Here is a 21,032-nt window from a genome sequence, read left to right as displayed (position 1 = left end):
ATGGGTCTACCTGTACCCCGCCTCCTGACAGATTGACCCATTTGCACTAAAACAAGGGACCTTAAAATCATGTCCATAGTCAAGTTCCCATATGTCCACTATGTAACCATAATATGTGTCCTTTCCCCTCTTGGTTGCTGCATCAAAGCGGACACCACTGTTTTGGTTGGTGCTCTTTTGATCTTGGGCGGTCGTGTAAAATGTATTCGCATTTATCTCGTACCCTTCATAAGTCAATACATTTGAAGATGGTCCCCTGGCCAACGAGTACAACTCATCAGAAATAGTGTTGTCACCCATGAGACGTGTTTGCAACCAACTGCCGAAAGTCCTTATGTGTTCACATGTAATCCAGACATCACACTACTCCGGGTGTTTGGAGCGCAGAATATTCTTGTGTTCATCGACATACGGGGTCACCAAGGTAGAATTCTTTAGAACAGTGTAGTGTGCTTGAGACCAAGAATGCTCATCCCTATATATTATTGAGTCCCCTCTTAGCGTGCCTTTTCCAGTCAGTATCCCCTCATACCGCGATTGAGGGAGACCAATCTTCTTAAGGTCAGGAATGAAGTCAACACAAAACCCAATGACATCCTCTGTTTGATGGCCCGTGGAGATGCTTCCTTCTGGCCTATCGCGGTTATGAACATATTTCTTTAAGACTCCCATGAACCTCTCAAAGGGAAACATATTGTGTATAAATACAGGGCCCAGAATGACAATCTCGTCGACTGGATGAACTAGGACGTGCGTCATGATATTGAAGAAGGATGGTGGGAACACCAGCTCGAAACTGACAAGACATTGCGCCAGATCACTCCTTAACCTTGGTAGGATATCCGGATCGATCACCTTTTGAGAGATTGCATTGAGGAATGCACATAGCTTCACAATGGTTAATCAAACGTTTTCCGGTAGAAGCCCCCTCAATGCAACCGGAAATAGTTGCGTCATAATCACGTGGCAGTCATGAAACTTTAGGTTCTGGAACTTTTTCTCTGCCATATTTATTATTCCCTTTATATTCGACGAGAAGCCAGACGGGACCTTCATACTGAGTAGGCATTCAAAGAAGATTTCCTTATCTTCTTTGGCAAGAGCGTAGCTGGCAGGACCTTCATACTACTTTGGAGGCATGCCGTCTTTTTCGTGCACACGTTGCTGGTCCTTCCGTGCCTCCGGTGTATCTTTTGTCTTCCCATACACACCCAAGAAGCCTAGCAGGTGAGGGAGTCCTGGACTAAGGGGTCCCCGAGCGTCTGGCCTGTTGGACATGGGCCGGACTGATGGGCTATGAAGATACAAGATCGAAGACTCTCACCCGTGTCCGGATGGGACTCTCCTTGGCGTGGATGGCAAGCTTGGTGTTCGGATATGAAGATTCCTTTCTCTGTAACCGACTTTGTACAACCCTAGTCCCCTCCGGTGTCTATATAAACTGGAGGGTTTAGTCCATAGAGGCAATCATAATCATATAGGCTAGAATTTTATGGTTTTAGCCATTACAATCTCGTGGTAGATCAACTCGTGTAATATTCATATTCATCAAGATCAATCAAGCAGGAAGTAGGGTATTACCTCCATAGAGAGGGCCCGAACCTGGGTAAACATCGTGTCCCCTGTATCATGTTACCATCGACCTTAGATGCACAGTTCGGGACCCCCTACCCAAGATCCGCCGGTTTTGACACCGACATTGATGCTTTCATTGAGAGTTCCGTTATGTCATCATCAGAAGGCTCGATGGCTCCGTCAATCATCTACAACGACGTAGCCCTGAGGGAGGTCTTTCTCCCCGGCCAGATCTTCGTATTCGACGGCATCACGTTGTGGGCCAACTCGCTTGGCCATCTAGAGCAGATCGACAGCTACGCCCGTGGCCATCAGGTCAGGTTTGGAAGCTTGAACTACGTTGCCGATATCCGCGGTGACTTGATCTTCGACGGATTTGAGCCCACGGCAGCCGCTCCCTTCCACCGCGATGAACATGACCTAAATCTCTCATCAGACCATGCTCAGGAGATAGCGCATGTAAGTGCTCCGGCCCTAGATTCGGAGCAGATTGCGCCATTCAAAGACGGGAAGCTCAACCCCGCCATAGAAGCCGCAGAATCAGCGGCGTTGGAGCCGCACACAGACCCAACCTCGAGCAGGATCGGCGTCACTGGAACCCCGGATTCGTCTCCGACCACTGGTTCCGAACTACGCGCATCCGCGTCTGCTACCTCTTGAGCACTACGTTGGTTTTCCCCGTAGAGGAAGGGATGATGCAGCAAAGTAGCGTAAGTATTTCCCTTAGTTTTTGAGAACCAAGGTATCAATCCAGTAGGAGGCTACACGCGAGTCCCTCGTACCTGCACAAAACAAATAAATCCTCGCAACCAACGCAAATAGGGGTTGTCAATCCCTATAAGGCCACTTACGAGAGTGAGATCTGATAGATATGATAAGATAATATTTTTGGTATTTTTATGATAAAGATGCAAAGTAAAATAAAGGCAAAGTAAATAACAAAGGAAATAACTAAGTAGTAGGAAAGATCAATCTAGTAGGCCAAACCAAACTAATAATTCAAAGAGACTTGCAAACATAACCAATCATACATAAAAGAATTCAGAGAAGATTCAAATATTATTCATAGATAGACTTGATCATAAACCCACAATTCATCGATCTCAACAAACACACCGCAAAAAGAAGATTACATCGAATAGTTCTCCACAAGAGAGGGGGAGAACATTGTATTGAGATCCAAAAAGAGAGAATAAGCCATCTAGCTACTAACTATGGACCCGTAGGTCTGAGCTAAACTACTCATACTTCATCGGAGAGGCTATGGTGTTGATGTAGAAGCCCTCCGTGATCGATGCCCCCTCCGGCAGAGCTCTGGAACAGGCCCCAAGATGGGATCTCGTGGATACAGAAAGTTACGGTGGTGGAATTAGGGTTTTGGCTCCGTGTCTGATCGTTTGGGGGTACGTGGATATATATAGGAGGAAGGAGTACGTCGGTGGAGCAACAGGGGGCCCACGAGGGTGGAGGGCGTGCCAGGTGGGGGTGGGTGTGCCCCCCTACCTCGTGCCCTCCTGTTTCCTTTCTTGACGTAGGGTCCAAATCTCCCGGGTCTTGTTCGTTGAGAAAATCACGTTCCCGGAGGTTTCATTCCGTTTGGACTCCGTTTGATATTCCTTTTCTTCGAAACCCTAAAACAGGCAAAAAACAGCAATTCTGGGTTGGGCCTCCGATTAATAGGTTAGTCCCAAAAATAATATAAAAGTGGATAATAAAGCCCAATAATGTCCAAAACAGTAGATAATATAGCATGGAGCAATCAAAAATTATAGATACGTTGGAGACGTATCAAGCATCCCCAAGCTTAATTCCTGCTCGTCCTCGAGTAGGTAAATGATAAAAACAGATTTTTTGATGCGGAGTGCTACTTGGCATGATTTTAATGTAATTCTTCTTAATTGTGGTATGAATATTCATATCCGAAATATTCAAGAAAAAAGTTCATATTGACATAAAAATAATAATACTTCAAGCATACTAACAAAGCAATTATGTCTTCTCAAAATAACATGGCTAAAGAAAGTTATCCCAACAAAATCATATAGTCTGCCTATGCTCTATCTTCACCACACAAAATATTTAAATCATGCACAACCCAGATGACAAGCCAAGCAATTGTTTCATACTTTTGACATTCTCAAAACTTTTTCAATTTTCACGCAATACATGAGCGTGAGCCATGGATATAGCACTATAGGTGGAATAGAGTGATGGTTGTGGAGAAGACAAAAAGGGATAAGATAGTCTCACATCAACTAGGCGTATCAACGGGCTATGGAGATGCCCATCAATAGATATCAATGTGAGTGAGTAGGGATTGACATGCAACGGATGCACTAGAGCTATAAGTATATGAAAGGTCAAAAAGAAACTAAGTGGGTGTGCATCCAACTTGCTTGCTCATGAAGACCTAGGGCATTTTGAGGAAGCCCATCATTGAAATATACAAGCCAAGTTTTATAATGAAAGATTCCCACTAGTATATGAAAGTGATAACATGAGAGACTCTCTACTACGAAGATCATGGTGCTACTTTGAAGCACAAGTGTGGTAAAAGGATAGTAACATTGTCCCTTCTCTCTTTTTCTCTCATTTTTTACTTGGGCCTTTTCTCTCTCTTTTTTTATGGCCTCTTTTTTTCTTTCTTTTTTTATTTTTCTTCCGGAGTCTCATCCCGACTTGTGGGGGAATCATAGTCTCCATCATCCTTTCCTCACTGGGACAATGCTCTAATATGATGATCATCACACTTTTATTTTTCTTACAACTCACCAATTACAACTCGATACTTAGAACAAAATATGACTATATGAATGCCTCCAGTGGTGTACCGGGATATGCAATGACTCATGAGTGACATGTATGAAAGAATTATGAATGGTGGCTTTGCCACAAATACGATGTCGACTACATGATCATGCTAAGCAATATGACAATGATGGAGTGTGTCATAATAAATGGAATGGTGGAAAGTTGCATGGCAATATATCTCGGAATGGCTATGGAAATGCCATAATAGGTAGATATGGTGGCTATTTTGAGGAAGGCATATGGTGGGTGTATGATACCGGCGAAAGATGCGCGGTATTAGAGAGGCTACCAAAGGTGGAAGGGTGAGAGAAGTGCGTATAATCCATGGACTCAACATTAGTCATAAAGAACTCATATACTTATTGCAAAAATCTACAAGTTATCAAAGCAAAGTATTACGGGCATGCTCCTAGGGGGATAGATTGGTAGGAAAAGACCATCGCTCGTCCCCGGCCGCCACTCATAAGGAAGGCAATCAAAAAATAAATCATGCTCCGACTTCATCACATAACGGTTCACCATACGTGCATGCTACAGGAATCACAAGCTTCAACACAAGTATTTCTTAGATTCACAACTACTCAACTAGCATGACTTTAATATCACCATCTCCATATCTCAAAACAATTATCAAGTATCAAACTTATCATAGTATTCAACACACTCATAAGAGAATTTTTATTATTAATCTTGTGTACCAAGCATATTAGGATTTTAAGCAAATTACCATGCTATCTAAGACTCTCAAAATAATCTAAGTGAATCATGAGATATCAATAGTTTCTATAAAACAAATCCACCACCGTGCTCTAAAAGATATAAGTGAAGTACTAGAGCAAAATTATATAACTCAAAAGATATAAGCGAAGCACATAGAGTATTCTAGCAAATTCCAAATCATATACGGCTCTATCAAAAGGTGTGTACAGCAAGGATGATTGTGGTAAACTAACAAGCAAAGACTCAAATCACATAAGCCTTGCAAGCATTACAACTAATATGTTAGTTGTGAGATGATGTATTACGGAACGAGTAAAGAGACTTGCCGGTAACGAGATTGAACTAGGTATTGGATACCGACGATCGAATCTCGGGCAAGTAACATACCGATGACAAAGGGAACAACGTATGTTGTTATGCGGTCTGACCGATAAAGATCTTCGTAGAATATGTAGGAGCCAATATGGGCATCCAGGTCCTGCTATTGGTTATTGACCGGAGACGTGTCTCGGTCATGTCTACATTGTTCTAGAACCCGTAGGGTCCGCACGCTTAAGGTTACGATGACAGTTATATTATGAGTTTATGCATTTTGATGTACCGAAGGTTTTCGGAGTCCCGGATGTGATCATGGACATGACGAGGAGTCTCGAAATGGTCGAGACATAAAGATTGATATATTGGAAGCCTATGTTTGGATATCGGAAGTGTTCCGGGTGAAATCGGGATTTTACCGGAATACCGGGAGGGTTACCGGAACCCCCCGGGAGCTATATGGGCCATAGTGGGCCTTAGTGGAAAAGAGAAGGGGCTGCCCTAGATGGGCTGCGCGCCTCCCCGTTCCCCTAGTCCTATTAGGACTAGGAGAGGTGGCCGGCCCCCTCCTCCTCTTTTCCCCCTCCGAGGAATCCTAGTTGAACTAGGATTGGGGGGGGGGGGGAATCCTACTCCCAGAGGGAGTAGGACTCTCCTGCGCCCTCCTCCTTGGCCGGCCAGCCCTCCCCCTTGGCTCCTTTATATACGGAGGTAGGGGACACCTCTAGACACACAAGTTGATCCACGTGATCTATTCCTTAGCCGTGTGCGGTGCCCCCTGCCACCATATTCCTCGATAATACTGTAGCGGAGTTTAGGCGAAGCCCTGCTGCTGTAGTTCATCAAGATCGTCACCACGCCGTCGTGCTGACGGAACTCTTCCCCGACACTTTGCTGGATCGGAGTCCGGGGATCGTCATCGAGCTGAACGTGTGCTCGAACTCGGAGGTGCCGTAGTTTCGGTGCTTGATCGGTTGGATCGTGAAGACGTACGACTACTTCCTCTACGTCGTGTCAGCGCTTCCGCAGTCGGTCTGCGTTGGGTACATAGACAACACTCTCCCGTCTCATTGCTATGCATCACATGATCTTGCGTGTGCGTAGGAAATTTTTGAAATTACTACGTTCCCCAACAGGTATGGTGTTCCTCAACAATGGAAGCACTTCGCAGCGCTTCCAGTAGAGTATCCGGTGCCTCTGGTTGGACAGAGGTCACCGGTGGGATGGGCACACCTCCTTCTGACAAAGGAGGCCACTTGCCGAATTCCGGAGCCTTATGGGTCTCCGGGGCCGTATTTGGCTGGGGTCCAAATTGGACATGGCCCCCATCGCCAGTCTCCATGGGATTCGCTCCCCCATGTGTCCGGTGGCCGAGGTTTCGCCCTCTGGCACCGCCCTGACGGCCTCCTGCATCTCTCCCTGGCCTGGGATCCTTCGGGGCAACACCTCGGTGTCATCCATGGCCCTGGGAGAGGAGGCCGCCGGAAGGGACCCGCTGTCCATCACCTTCGGGTCCAGCGAGTTCCCCGAAGATGAGGATCGCTCGAGGTTGGAACGAGCCGGACTGCAAGTGCGTGATTCAACATGTTAAAATTATGAAGTAAAAAGGCTGATACATGAATGCGTCTGGGTCTTTGGATACTCACTATTCGGCCAGGGGCTTATCCCGGGGTCGCTGTTCTGGGATGCTATCGATGTCCCACACGGAGTTATCCGCGAGGGAGACCTTTCCCTTCTTGGACGCATCTACCTCCAGATTTGTGGAGGCCGCCCTCTTCTTCCCTCCCCCCTCGGGGGGGGGGTTGCTTTCTTCCTCCTCCTCCTCCTCCTCGTCATCTTTGGCGGCGGAGGAGTGAGTTTCGGCGTCTTCGGACGCCATGTCCAAAGTGCCCTTGTGACGAAGGCCACCTCTGGTCCCCTTGGCCTTCTTCTCCGGCACCTTGTAGGGCGCCGGAACCAGCATCTTCGTCAGAAGCGGGATGGATGGTTCTTCGGGCAGTGGAGCCGGACACTAAATCCGCTCCGCCTTCATTTTCCAACCCTAAAAAAACAAATAGGGAAGTTTAGACATCCTCCTTGAGTAAGCAAGTAAAGGATACACCTTGAAATACGGAAAACTTACTGAACTAGCGGGATGGGCCAGGTCGTGCCCACGGTCCTCGGTCGTCTTCGGCCATGTCTCGTTGGCCTTGAAGAGCACCTTCTAGATATCTTCTTGTGTAGTTCCGAAGAACCGTTGCAAGGTCTGGTACTCGGCTGGATCGAACTCCCATAGATGGCAAGCCCGGCTCTGGCATGGAAGGATCCGGCGAACTAGCATCACCTGGATCACATTAACAAGCTTGACATTCTTGTCCACCATGCTCCTGATGCGCATCTGAAGCGCTGTCAGCTCATCCGATGAAGACAAATCCAGGCCCTTCTGTTGCCAGGTGTAGAGGCCCGCTATACGGGCTCAATCACACTGGAAGTTTTCTTCGGATCCCTGGACAACTTTCGAAACGAAGAGTTGATCTTAGACATCGTCCCCTTCTGCAGTGGCTATAATGCACTACTCGGACGAACCGCATTCGCTCGCTTCAATGCGGTGCCACACTATGCTTACCTCAAGCTCAAGATGCCCAGACCACGCGATGTCATAACAGTTAATGGAAACACGGAGCGCTCCCTCCGCGCCGAGGAGCACACCGCTGTCCTAGCAGCAGAAGTACAGAGCGGCCTTTTCAAGTAGAACCTTAATTCGGCGGCCAAGCTCCCGCACACAGTCAAACGAGTCCAGACTACTCTGCAGCATGACAGTCCAGCTCATCAAGAGCTCGACTAGCAATTTGGCATCCATCCTAGTCCTGACCAAACGGCGGTGTTCGTACTGCGCGTACATAACTACGCACTCAAAATACCATGGGCATAGACGGAGGCATAACTAGATTGTGGTCCATAATACGGCTCGAACTCCCCTGGACACACATACTCTCACATCTTCTTTCATCCTTTTCAGGTTTATTTTCTACAGGCCTTTTCTGATGGCCTAATCATCGGTCCTTTTGAAGGATAGATACACCAAGACGGCAAGAAGCATTGACGTATAAGGGAACCTCTAGGTGGCCTTTTTAATGATTACTATACCTGTTTTCAGGACCCGCACGCAGCTCTCCCTTGGTCGTGGCATGTTAAATAGCCATGTTGCTTATCGCACTACCTGTACAAATATGCTTTGACGTAGTAATCAAATTATAATGGAATCAGTTCGCGGCCCAACTTTTACGGCCCTAGCTTACTACTTCATTTTTTCTTGATAATCTTATCAATTGCATCCGAACACTTTGGTACGCCTTAATTCGCCAGGGGCTTTACTACGCTCCATTCTATGGCAACAAAGTCCGAACAATTCAAAACCTGCCCGACTATTGGGCTGGGGGGTGGCCCCCTCCTATTCCTCGGCGGCATACAGCCGCCCCGTGAGACGATGTGAACGGCGAGGGAGATGATGGCGGGGAAGCATCGTCGGGCCAACTGCTTTTCTCCTCTTGCAGTTGGGTTCGGTCGACGAAGACTCCACCGGCTCGCTCTGGCAGGACACCCTCACAAACAGCACCCTGTAGATGCTCGATCCTTCAATCTCTGGTGGATGCTCCATCTGGGATCGATACTCCCACCACCGCTCCCTCATGATCAGATTTGGCGAATATGTTTGCTCCATGGCCTAGAGGAGCAGCTCTATGTACTCCAGCGCGACTCCCTCCGGGAGTATCGCCGCCTTTTCGCTCTGTTGCAGATATTTGGCCATGGATGTCGCCGTCGCTGCTAGTTGGTCCTTGTTGTCAAGCCAAGACTGTATCTCCAACATCCTAGCTAGCTTCACAGGGTCGCCGTCTGTGATCCTCATGTATCGGTTGTACTCCTCCATCGATCTACTTCTCCACAACACCTTCACTCGCCGGCGGTGGTTTTTGAATGGAAGAGGAGAGGAGCAGCGCTGGTTTTGGATTAGAACGTGAGAGGAGCGACGCTGGTTTTGGACTGGAACAGGAGAGGAGGGGTGGTGGTTTTGAAATGGAAGAGGAGAGGAGCGGCGCTGCATTTAGATTGGAACAGGAGAGCAACGGCGGTGGTTTAAGAGGAGAAGAGCGGAAGAGCGGTGCTGGTCTTGGAAGTATTTTTTTTGTTGTTTTGCATATTTTGGGTCAAAGTTTGACCACGTACTGTATTTGACAAGCAAAATGTGAATGCATGTCACCAAAAATTGTATCGTTTGGTTCGTATATGAATGTACTTTCAAATTGTATTATTTTTGCAACGTATAACATATATTTTATGTCCGAAAATCATGGTCAATTATGACCAAGAATAAAAGGGAGACTAGTTAATGTGGGGTCGCTTTCTTAATTGAAGGGTAAATTGATTTTGATTTTGATCCAGTCACAGCGCGCCGGCCCTCTCGTCCAATCCTAAATCGCTGCCGCACGCTCCTCTCCCTCTTCTCCATTGCAAAACCACCTCCTCTCCTCTCCATCGTCTCCATTCCAAAACCACTGTCTCGCATCTCCCTCTTCTCTATTGCAAGACCACCGTCTCTCCTCCGTTTTCTAGACGCTTTGCTCCATGGCGCAGGCGCAATCCATGGATACAAAATTAGTATACTGTATACTATTTAAAAGTCAAGGGCGGGGCTTTTCCTGCACGGTAGGCGGCGGGGCAGTTTCGCCTAGTCGGTTCGACAGAGACGCGAGAAGACGAGGGAGTAGGCTGCTGCAAACGTAGGGTTGTGTGATTTGACAGCGAGTTACTGCTGGACAGGTGGGGCCCCGTGATTTGACTTGCCATTATCATTTTAACTGCGGCGCTACGACCGGCGTGAGTCTCCCGATTCCTGACCACCTCCATACAGGTGCCTCTCCCAATGCTCCACCATGTAGTAGAGGCTGGCTCTTGCATGAGAGCCCACTTCTCCACTTTTTCCTTGCCTCTCTTTCCTCCACATATGCAAAAATGCCATGTAAAGCGCACTATTGTACTTACTTTTACTTGCTCCTACAGGTGCTTAAGCTTGCCACATAGGCATAAAGTCTGATGTGCCAAGTTAATCAAGAAGAGAGAGACTAGTTCGGTGACCCAAGGAAGAAACGGTGCTAAGCGCGTGTACCTAGGTGAAAAGACAATTTTGAGTCAATAGCTAATTAAATGAAGCAAACTTAGCAACACCATTTCATTGGAAGAGGTCACTCCTTGGCAAATGCAATAAATACTAGTACTCCCTGTGTCCCATAATATAAGAACGTTTTTGGCACTACACTAGTGTCAAAAACATTCTTATATTATGGGACGGAGGGAGTACGAAGAAAGAGATAGAGAGGAGTAAAAAAATACACTTATAGCCAACCTTGTTGTAGTATGAGTGACTAAGTGATGACTATGTATGACATGCCAACATCAGATAGCCTAACACACCGTGTTAAATCTCCAAGGGCGCGACCGCGCAAGCGACGCGGCGGTCGTGGTAGGCGCGACCATGATACGGGCTGCTGGCAGCCTTGGATCTGAGATCAAACGGTCGCATGCTAAGTTGCTAAAAATTTGCAGAATAACCCTCCAGGATAGGATATTCACCCATAGGTCTAGAATCACACCATGCAACCGTTCGATCTCAGATCCAAGGGCTCTCGGAAGCCCGTACCATGGGAGAATGGAAAGCCACTACCCTGTCGTTCGCACGCTGGCAGTTCGCTCCTACTCATCCCCGCACGTCCTTCAATACTACGGCGGTTCGCTCCTAGTCGTCCCGTCCATTCACATTACGGTAGTTCCACTAATCCTAACCCTCCTCCCAAATCCATGGCGTCCCAAATCTCCACGATTGGCGGTGAGTACAAGGTTAGAACCATCACCGGTGATGAGTTCGACGTCATCTACACCCGTTCTTCCGCGACGGTGAAAGGATGCCTTTCTCGCTTCAGAAGCATGTTCGAAAACTCAAATGATGAGTGGGTCGTTGGGCTAGATGTTGAGTACACCATAGTCCTGGGACCAGAGAAGGATCTAAAGGACGAAGAGAGGAAGAAGCCCGCCGTGATCCAGGTTTGCGTGCATGACTTATGCTTGGTCTACCACATATGCCATGCCAACGTTGAGTGCTAGGATTTTAAGGACTTCCTTGAGAGCAACCTAGTCAAATTTGTTACTGTAGACTTTAAGAATGACAGGGATGTCCTGCGTCGGATAGGTCTCATTGTAGACAACCCCTTCGACCTCCAGAAGAATCTGCTGGTGTCCTCTTGTCAGCCTTCATTGCTGACCCTAGCAGGAGCCATGGTTCATCCTTCGTACGGTAAACTGGAGAAACCTCCATACACGTTTCATCATCATGCATGGCAGCGGAATGTACTAGATATAGACCACATCCACTACGCTGCAATGGATGGCTACCTTTGCTTCAATATCTACAAGGGTTGGACGAAGAGCAACAGCCAAGTGTGCGGTTCAAGCAAAGAAGTATCGGTCAAGAGGAAGAGGGACAAGGAAGAAGTCGAGGATGTGGACGAGGACTCCGAGTAAGGTGGCAGCGTTGTTGCTCATGGTGGTTCTAATGCAGTGTCTACTGGAATAGTTGCAAAGTTTAATTTCAGGTGTGCTTAATTTAATTTGAGGGGTGTGTTGTGCTGAGCCCCCAGCAGAACTATGTTATGTTTCTTCTTGTTACTTTAACTCTTCAGTACGTACATACTAGTATTTCTTACATTTCATCTTTTAGTTGGTATAGTACTACCACTCGTTTCTTCACATTATACATGTACAATATATATGGCCAACATCATATAGCCAACAGTTTAGTTGTCAAAGAATTTCAGGGTGCTTAGTTTTGTCAAAGAATTCCAGGATGCTTAGAGGGTGCTTGGATCCAAGGGACTTATTTTAGTCTGACTAAAAATAGTCTCTTTAAGAGGCTAAAGTTCCAAGCACCCCTGACTAAAGAGGGGCTAAAACTAGTCTTGAGACTAAAAAAATTAGTCAGGGGTACCCCTACTAAAATGTGGATTAGTCCTCTCTCTACTCATTTAACTCCTCTCCTTTAACACAGGCGAGTTCTGGATTGGAGGGTTTGGAGGATAATAAATGCTCATTAACTTGATTTTAGCCTTTTTAGTATTTGGATCCAAGCATGGGTGAGGCTAGCATGTTTTAGTCCCACTACTTTTAGTCATGGGACTAAAACGTATCCAAGCACCCTCTTAGTTTTATTTGAGGGGTGGGTTGTGCTGGACACCATTATTGTGACTAGCCTTTTTAATAGTACTATATGCATAATTTGGCGATGAGCGTTCCTTATATGTACCACCTTTTTTTAATTTCAAGTTTTGCTCCATGGCGCAATCCATCGATACTACTGCTGTACAAAAGTATACATTTTTTAAAAGGCTAGAGGGCAGGGCAGTCTAGCTTGGTCGGTTTCACGAGAGGCGAGGGCCTTTGTGATTTGACGGCTCATTACTGCTGGAAGACGGGGCCTTGTGATTTGAGTGCTCGTATAAATACGCCGACAACCTAATCGAGGAGGAGCAAAGAACCGTGCGGTATACTCAAGTTTTCCACTAGAGTAGTATTGCGACGGAGGAGCACAAAACACGGCAGCCCAGTGCCATATGGCAATAAAAAATGATCTAATTTGCTAGTCATCTCATTGTTAGCATTGTTCTATTCATTCCCTCAAAAAAACATTGTTCTATTCATGCCTCGCAGAGAACGTGACACGTGCGGCGAAACACCCGAAGCAAAAGATGAAACACAGGAGCAAACGAAGAAGGAAGATTATCACGCCAAATGATCTAATTCACCGCGGAGTCGTAACTGCTTCTTCATCGCCTCCACGACCTCCATCTCCTTGCGCGTCTCCTCCACCATCTTCATCATTGTGTCCACGACGCGGCATTTCTCGACGCGAGCCTTCATCATCTGTTCCACGGCCATATTACGTACCTTGACAGCACCCGGGTGCTCGATGCGGAGCTTCGCCAACTCTTCCTTCTGTTCCATGGCAAGGGCCTGCAGCATCTTCATCGAGGAACTACTATTCTAATGCAGCTTCTTCCAGCCGGCGTTCTTCTCCTTCAATAGGTCGATCTCGTGGCAGAGCTTCGCATTGTCCTCCCGAAGTCGCAGGATTTCGCCGGTCGCCTTCTTCTCCGAGGCAATGCTCTTCTTCAGTAGCATCACCAAGCCGGCGGTCAACTCCCCCTGCTGATTGAGCCCAGCGGGCATGTCGTCGAGGCTCTCCTTCAGCAACTCCATCAAGCCTTGGATGAACTCCTTCTGCTTATTGAGCTAATCGGGCATGCCGTCGAGGGATAACGACTCCAGCTTCGCTGGCTCAGCATGTTCGCCTCCGCGGCTAGGGCGCTCCTGGGAGCCATCGCCTACCCGTGAGAGATCTTTCGAGGTCTCTGCGTGGCGGCGAGCCTCTCTTTTTTTCGCAGCCTTGGTTGCCGCTCCCTTGTTACGAGTAGTTCTCGACCTAGAGCTCTGCTCACCGGCCATGGCAACGACGGACGAAGAAGAAGCACTTATGAGGAGGAAAGGTAGAGTGATTTTCGGTTAGGTAGTTCCCCTTTTTATAACCTAAGTACTAGCACTAGTACTAATACCTGCATAGTGGGAACACGTTCAGGTTTGGTACGTACTACTAGTAGGTGTGAGCAGGCTTTCGAATGTGATGGGAACAAGGTAAAGATTAATTGATGGTTTTGGTTTCGAGGCCCGAAACGGCTCCCGATGAGTTTAGCGGAACATAAATTTCAAGTACTACACTGCTCAAATGCGTAAATATTATGTTACTGTCAAAAATTGGCACAAAATATGAAGGAGACCAATGGAAGTACTACTAGCAACCCACGATTTAACTACTCGCATGCGCGCAGTGGAGTAATAACGTCTTTCTTCCGCCCTCACATCCACTCAATTTGCATGCACTGTATTAATTGACCATCAATGAAGTGAACGAATTTACACGCGTCAAATTATCACATGGGCTGGATCTTGGTACAAAATTGCATCCGCCCGTGTACCCACGTGTGTGTGCGAGGAATGAGTGCGTGCATGGCGTGCGTGCACATCTTCGCTTCGTGCATGTACCGTCAGTATGGCTCAGGGAGGACGAGTACATTCTTCTGGAACCAGCAGCACGTCACTGTGATCAATCCACGCAAGGAGGTCGCGACAACGCCTACACATGTGCCACGTGGCTTCATGAACTGTAAGAGAGACACTGTGTAGCGTGCCATTGGTATTCTAATTTACGTGTTCTGCACATACTCGAAGTACTAGTAAGGTACACGTGCATTGCACGCATCAGATTTTGCAACCAAATTATGAATAAATACCACACTATAGCATGTAAGCTCTGAGTCATATATGCCTGATGTAGCCCTTCGTTTAATTCTTATAGTTAATCTCATTCAAAATCAATTAATTTTTATAAAAAAGCTAAGAACGCGGGAATAGGAAAAACATGGGATTATAGTGGAATGTCGTCTTGAATCCTACAGGATTGTACGAGTGTTTGATTGTGCATAGAAAAAACGCAGAATTCTTTCAAAGAGGTTTGAGTGGATGGGATGTTTCCTATGAAATCTAGTTCAAATGAATCATATGGAAAAATTCCTATGGTTTACAATCCTACGAATCAAACAACCAAGATAGGAAAAATTCCTAATGATTAGAATCCTCCAAAATTCCTTTGAGAATCCTTTGAATCAAAGAAGCCCTTAATCTATTTTATGATTCATGGAATTGTGTGTTGTAAAGCATAAAGTAAAAACAAATAATGGCAATTCAACTAGAAAAAAGTTTGGGCAGTTATGATACGGAAGATTCTAGAACAAAAGAGAACCACTGTTGTTTTGAGGTTTGTGCATTATGCTTAAGTTCAACCATGGAGTCTGCTAGATTATACATGTGGCAAAATCTGGTGGGGGCTAGAAGATGGTGCGATGAGCCGAGTGGAGGGAGACTATGAAGGAATGCACAAGTGCGAGATCGATATTTAGAGAGAGGGGGCGAACACGTGCGCTGATGCGCGCAGTGGCTGAGCCATGAAAAATAAATGAGCTAGGGGGCAAGCATTGCTAATCCTTTACGAGGAGGGTCAATTCATGAACTTAAACCATTTTTAGCAGCAATTGTCTAATGATCACATTCATATTAGCCTTGATATATAGTGATGTTAGGGGGAGGGGCAGGGCCCTTACTGCCCCTGTCTTCGCCATTGTGCACGCGTCTGAGAGATGAAGCGGAAGGCATGGATGATGAGAGGGGGATGTTGGATACATAATTAATGTGGGTGTATTAGCTATATATGTTAATCCTATATAGAGAGGTATAGATTGATCGATGTGGACGTGGGAAAGAGGGTGAGACCTCACTGGATATATTGATTGATCGGTTTGTGTGGAAAACTATGAAAGGCCTAGCTATATACACACATACATAGAGGAACATCGATCGTTGCGCATGCACGCGTGAGAGATAAAGAATGCCTGATATGATGGAGAGGGGGATGTGTGTTGGTGTGTGCCTTCATGGGAGACCGACCTGAAGAAAAAGATTGCATGCGTGCGATGGATAATAACGACTGGTAGTGTGTGTGCATGCATGCACGAGAGAAAGTTAGTGGTACAATTATAAAGGGAAGACTACTGTGTGGGTGTAAAAGAATAGCTGAATAGGTGAGGTCACAATCAATGTAAAGTTGAATTCAAATATTTGAATAAGAGATCCTGATGTTTGAAACCCATGCATGCATGAATATAACGGAGATCTGCGCGGTGTGGTTTGGAAACGAGCATGTTGTAATGTATACACATTGAACAAGATCAGACTGATTTGAATTTGAGATACCGATGGCACACATCATTTGGCCATGTCGCATCCGTGCATGGACACACTATTCTAATTGGAGATGATGGGCGGCTTTTGCATCACATATCTATATCTATACCCCTATATATATTATATTTTTTATTTTTTATATTGTGTGCGGGTAACTTTAACTTTGAAAGATGGTCGTTGGATGAGGTGAATCCGATGGTCCAAAGATGGAAAATTTGAGCACTATTGGCCGTTGGATATCATCTAGATTCCACCAGATTTTGCCACATGTATAATCTAGAAGACTCCATCGTTGAACTTAAGCATAATGCACAAACATCAAAACACAAGCACTTCTTATTTGTTCTAGAATCTTCCGTATCAGAATTGCCCAAATGTTTTTCTACATGATTTGCCATTATTTGTTTTTACTTTATGTCTTACAACGCACAATTCCATGAATCTTAAAATAGATTAGCTTTCTTATAAAAACTAGATGATTTTGAATGAAATGAACTATAAGAATTAAACGAACATCTACATCATGCATATATGACTCAAAGCTTGCATGCTATAATGTGGTATTTATTCATAATTTGGTTGCCAAATCTCATGCGTGCAATGCACGTGTACCTTACTCTAGTCTAAATGGTATTTGTGTGTGTTGTGCATGTTGAGGTGCAAATTGTCTTTTTTGGGGGGTACACGTTAAGCTTGTTCTTCCGAAATTTCAAGTCGCGCCTTGTTATGCCGAAAATTCAAGCTAGCGTCTTTGTCTATCGTACTGCGAAACTCTCGCCTCTTCAACCCGCGCCTTGTTAGCCCAAAATATTTAAGATATATCTTTGTCTCATTGTGCTCCGACAACTCCCTCCATCTCAACCCGCGCCTTGCTATTCCAAAATTACAACACGCGCGAAAACTCCCACCTCTTGTGAAATCCCGACACGCGAAATGCCCGTGGTACCCCTGAACCGAAAGAACTGCCTCAAATCGGTGGGGGTACTTTCGTAACTTACCCCACATTTCGGACAACCGCGTCTCTAAGCCATGGTTCCCCACTGCCATCCCATCCGCCCACCCATTCATACACCGAGGCCGCGAAAACCCGCAACGAAACCCCACACCCTGCTCCGTCCGCCACCCAGCCGAAGCCTCTTCCCCGACGACGTCATCCACAGTAACACCTTGACGTCCCTCATCCACCGTACTAGATGAGGATCCGTCATCGATCTCATCGTCCCGCCGGTTCAGCCACCCCGTCCTCCACCTCCAAGGAGCTGCCCCGACGTTCTCCTCGTCTTTCGCGCCACCTCCATTCCCGCACCACCGTCTTCACCTGCACCACCGGAAGAGCATCATCATCATTGTTTCCTCGGATGAAGTTGCGGCCTAATCGACGCCACCGAAGAGGTTGTACACTAATCGCCACATTTTCTTCTTCATTCGATCTCACGGTGCTGCCGGCACTCGGTCCCGAGCCGACATGGCGCGGCTCCATCCACGGCGGCGTCGCCGGCCACTTCCTCCACGGCGTCGCTCCCTCGGCGGCGACGTCCACATCAGTAGGACCTGCTGCTGCTTTAGATCTCGCTCGCGCTGCTGCTCTGCTCTTGCTCTCGGTCCCCTACCTAGTCTGCTCTTGCTATTGCTCTTGCTCGCGCTGCTGCTCTCGCTCTTGCTCTTGCTTGCGATGCTGCTCCGATTTAGCTACACTTCACTCCGATGCTGCTGGGGTGAAGGAAGAACCAGCCGCTGCGGGGAGGGAGGCTCGCCGGAGAGGTACCCCACTATCTATCTTAGGGTTTAGGATGGGGGCGGTGGTCGCCGGTGGTGGCGGGGCATTAGCGGGCGGTGGCGTGGGGATCGCTGGAGAAAAAGCATGGCACGGGGGGGGGGGGGGGGCTAGAGGGATGGTCGGGGCGGCGGCGGACCGGCGGTGGGGAGTGTTTTCGGGGCGAGCGGGGCGGCGCACCGCCGGCCGCGGGCGGCGAGGGGCTGTTGTTTGGCCGGCTCAATGGGTTGGAGGTTGAAGATGAACCGCAAGCCCTTGATTTCGTATCCAACGGCTGCAAAATCGACTAACTAGATATGAAAAAGTCAGTCGACCGACGTGTAGCCTCACCTTGCTAGTGCATTCAGTTTTGATAGCTAAATTCAGTTTCGACAGCAAAATTCAGTTTCAACAGTTAAGTTCAATTTCGACAGTTAAGTTTAGTTTCGAAAGTTAAATTCAGTTTCGATAGTTAAGTTCAGATATGAGCGGCTGATGTATTTTACATCTAGCACTTTGTGGTTATGTATTTTACGTCATGTATTGGAGATGCTATTATAATTCCACTCAGGTTAACGTTGTTCGTTGTCTCTCTTGTCCTGCTTCAGCCTCGGCGTCGTACAACTCACCGGAGCTGCTCCAACGAAGAAACCCTCCATCACAGCGGAGCAATACCTCGGGCTCCATCTCCAGACGCATAAGATCTTCTTCCCCTCCTCCGACAGCCAAGTCAGCTGGAGCATCCTCACCGGCCAACCCAATCACGCTGAGATCGACATGGCTTCGCCAAGGAGGTTGTACACTTGTTGCATCTCTTTTTTACTCTACATGTTATATATATTGTCCACTGAGCACTCGTAGTAACGGGAAATACGATTATTTTATCCTACTATATGACAAGCAGTGAGGTACCAGGCAACTTAGCTATCCGTGATGGACTCTCTTGAACGCCATCATTATTTATCTCTGCGCGTTTGAGCTATGCATTTGTCGGTGGGCTTGGGAGTTGAGCTAGTATGGCAGTGGCCTGGGTCCAAAGTAATAGAAGTAGCACAAAAACATTTTTTTAGTGTAGGATTTTCCTTGCTCAAGCCTGCCTACAATAATCGCCAGTGCTTGAAAGGAAAAGTGAATGAAAAACATCGGAATTGGAAAGTTTCCTATGGTACTACTTTTCATGAATTTGGTGCAAAGGAAAACTGTAGGATTTGTTCCATTAGTGTCTCCTTGAAAGAAAAACCGTAGTAATTCTAATTTCCACTTCTCCTCCTTTTCATATTCCTATTCATCAAGCACAAGACTAAGAGATAGTAGCATAATAGCATTATAACCGTACATTTTCTTGTGGTTTGACTTAATCTCACCATGCTTTTTTGTATCCTGTGATCTTCCAATTGTTGTGAATCAAACACCCAGATTGGCAAAATCCTGTGTTTTTAAATTCTCTATTTTGCACATGCATTCCTATCCTATTCCTGTCTATTTCCTATCCCTGCATTGTTAAAATCCTCAAATTCAAACAAGCCCTTACTCAATTAATTTTGTTACAGATATGTGTCAAAGAAAACCTTGTGTGGTTTGTCCTGCTCCTGCGGCAATGTGTTCCACCCCAGCTCAGCTGCTCCAACGACGGAAGGGTTCACCACAGTAGGGATCCGCTCTCCAGACTGTCTTTCGCCGCCTCAGATCTTCTTCCCCGCCGCTGGCAGCCACGGCAACTGCATTACCATCATCAACTGAGCAGATGACCTTGAGGACTACACGGGTCCGCAAGAGAGGTCGCACTCTTCCGTGTCTGCTTACGTTATGTGTCGCTTAATATGATGACATGCTACATTATCGTCCTGTTCACCTATTAGACTCTGAGTCAGGTCCAAAATAATGCTGAAACTTGAGTTTTTAAATGGTTGTGGGGTACATATTGGGGCAGCAATTAGTACTATCTGTCTACTATCTGGTTAATCTCCGGTGTCTACTATGAGTTTCATGTTGGGTGCAAACAAACATTAAAGGAGCCATTATCTGTATTTTTTAACTAAAGCTATTATCTGCCTGCTATCATTGGTTTTGGGTCTATCCATAGTTTGCTACCATCACTCTGGATTTGTGCATGCACTCCTTACATAATCTCACTATGTTTTATTCCTATGCATGCCAGTTATTGTACACAATGGAACTGATCATCTAGAGCAAAAGAGACGAGCCTTGCGTGGCAATAAAATTTCATGCAGACATCGTTCCATGGTGGGCGCAAAGGCAGCCCCCCTCCACCCATTTCAGATCGTAATCAATAGGAAGATAACTGTTATGAGGGGGATTCAGAAGGAGAATACCACTCCTATTTACCCCATGAGGTCTTCGCTCTAACTTGGCATGCTGATGTTGGTAATATCATGCATATGGTGCCTTGCATTGCTTACTGTATACATTAAAGATGTCATCTGCTTAGTTTAGACATGCTTTGTGTCAATGCCATCTGTTTAGTTTCTTTATCGTATATGTGAATCATGCAATGCCATCTTTTCTAGCCAGGCATCATATATGTGAATTTTGCAATGCCACCCTGGTTAGCCAGTCATCTTATATGTGAATTATATCATGCCATCATTTTTTTATTACGTGTTAAATTTGTCAACAATTTTAGTACATTCAATTACTCTTCCTGTGCATCAGCCATTTGGCACGGTCATGGAAAAATATGGAGTGGAAACAAGATCTTCAGAGCAGACAATGCTATCTGACGAAGTGCATGTCTTGCTGGTTATCGATAGCTCCTCAGAGGAGGATTCAGAGACAGATGACCAGTCATATTCCCCCCCCCCCCCCGAGGTGCATGCCCTAACTTGGCAGGGTTATGTTGCTCATATCATGCGTATGGTATCTTGCATTGCTATGTCATTTGCTTAGTTTAGACATGCTTTGTGTGAATGCCACCTGTTTAGTGTCTAATTACCATATATGTGAATTATGCAATGCCATC

The sequence above is a fragment of the Triticum urartu genome, chromosome 6A (genome assembly GCF_056163025.1).
Source record: "Triticum urartu cultivar PI428250 chromosome 6A, HENAU_Tu73, whole genome shotgun sequence".
NCBI lineage: Eukaryota > Viridiplantae > Streptophyta > Magnoliopsida > Poales > Poaceae > Triticum > Triticum urartu.
The sequence above is the reverse complement of the archived record's forward strand: the minus strand, read 5'-3'. Positions refer to the sequence as shown.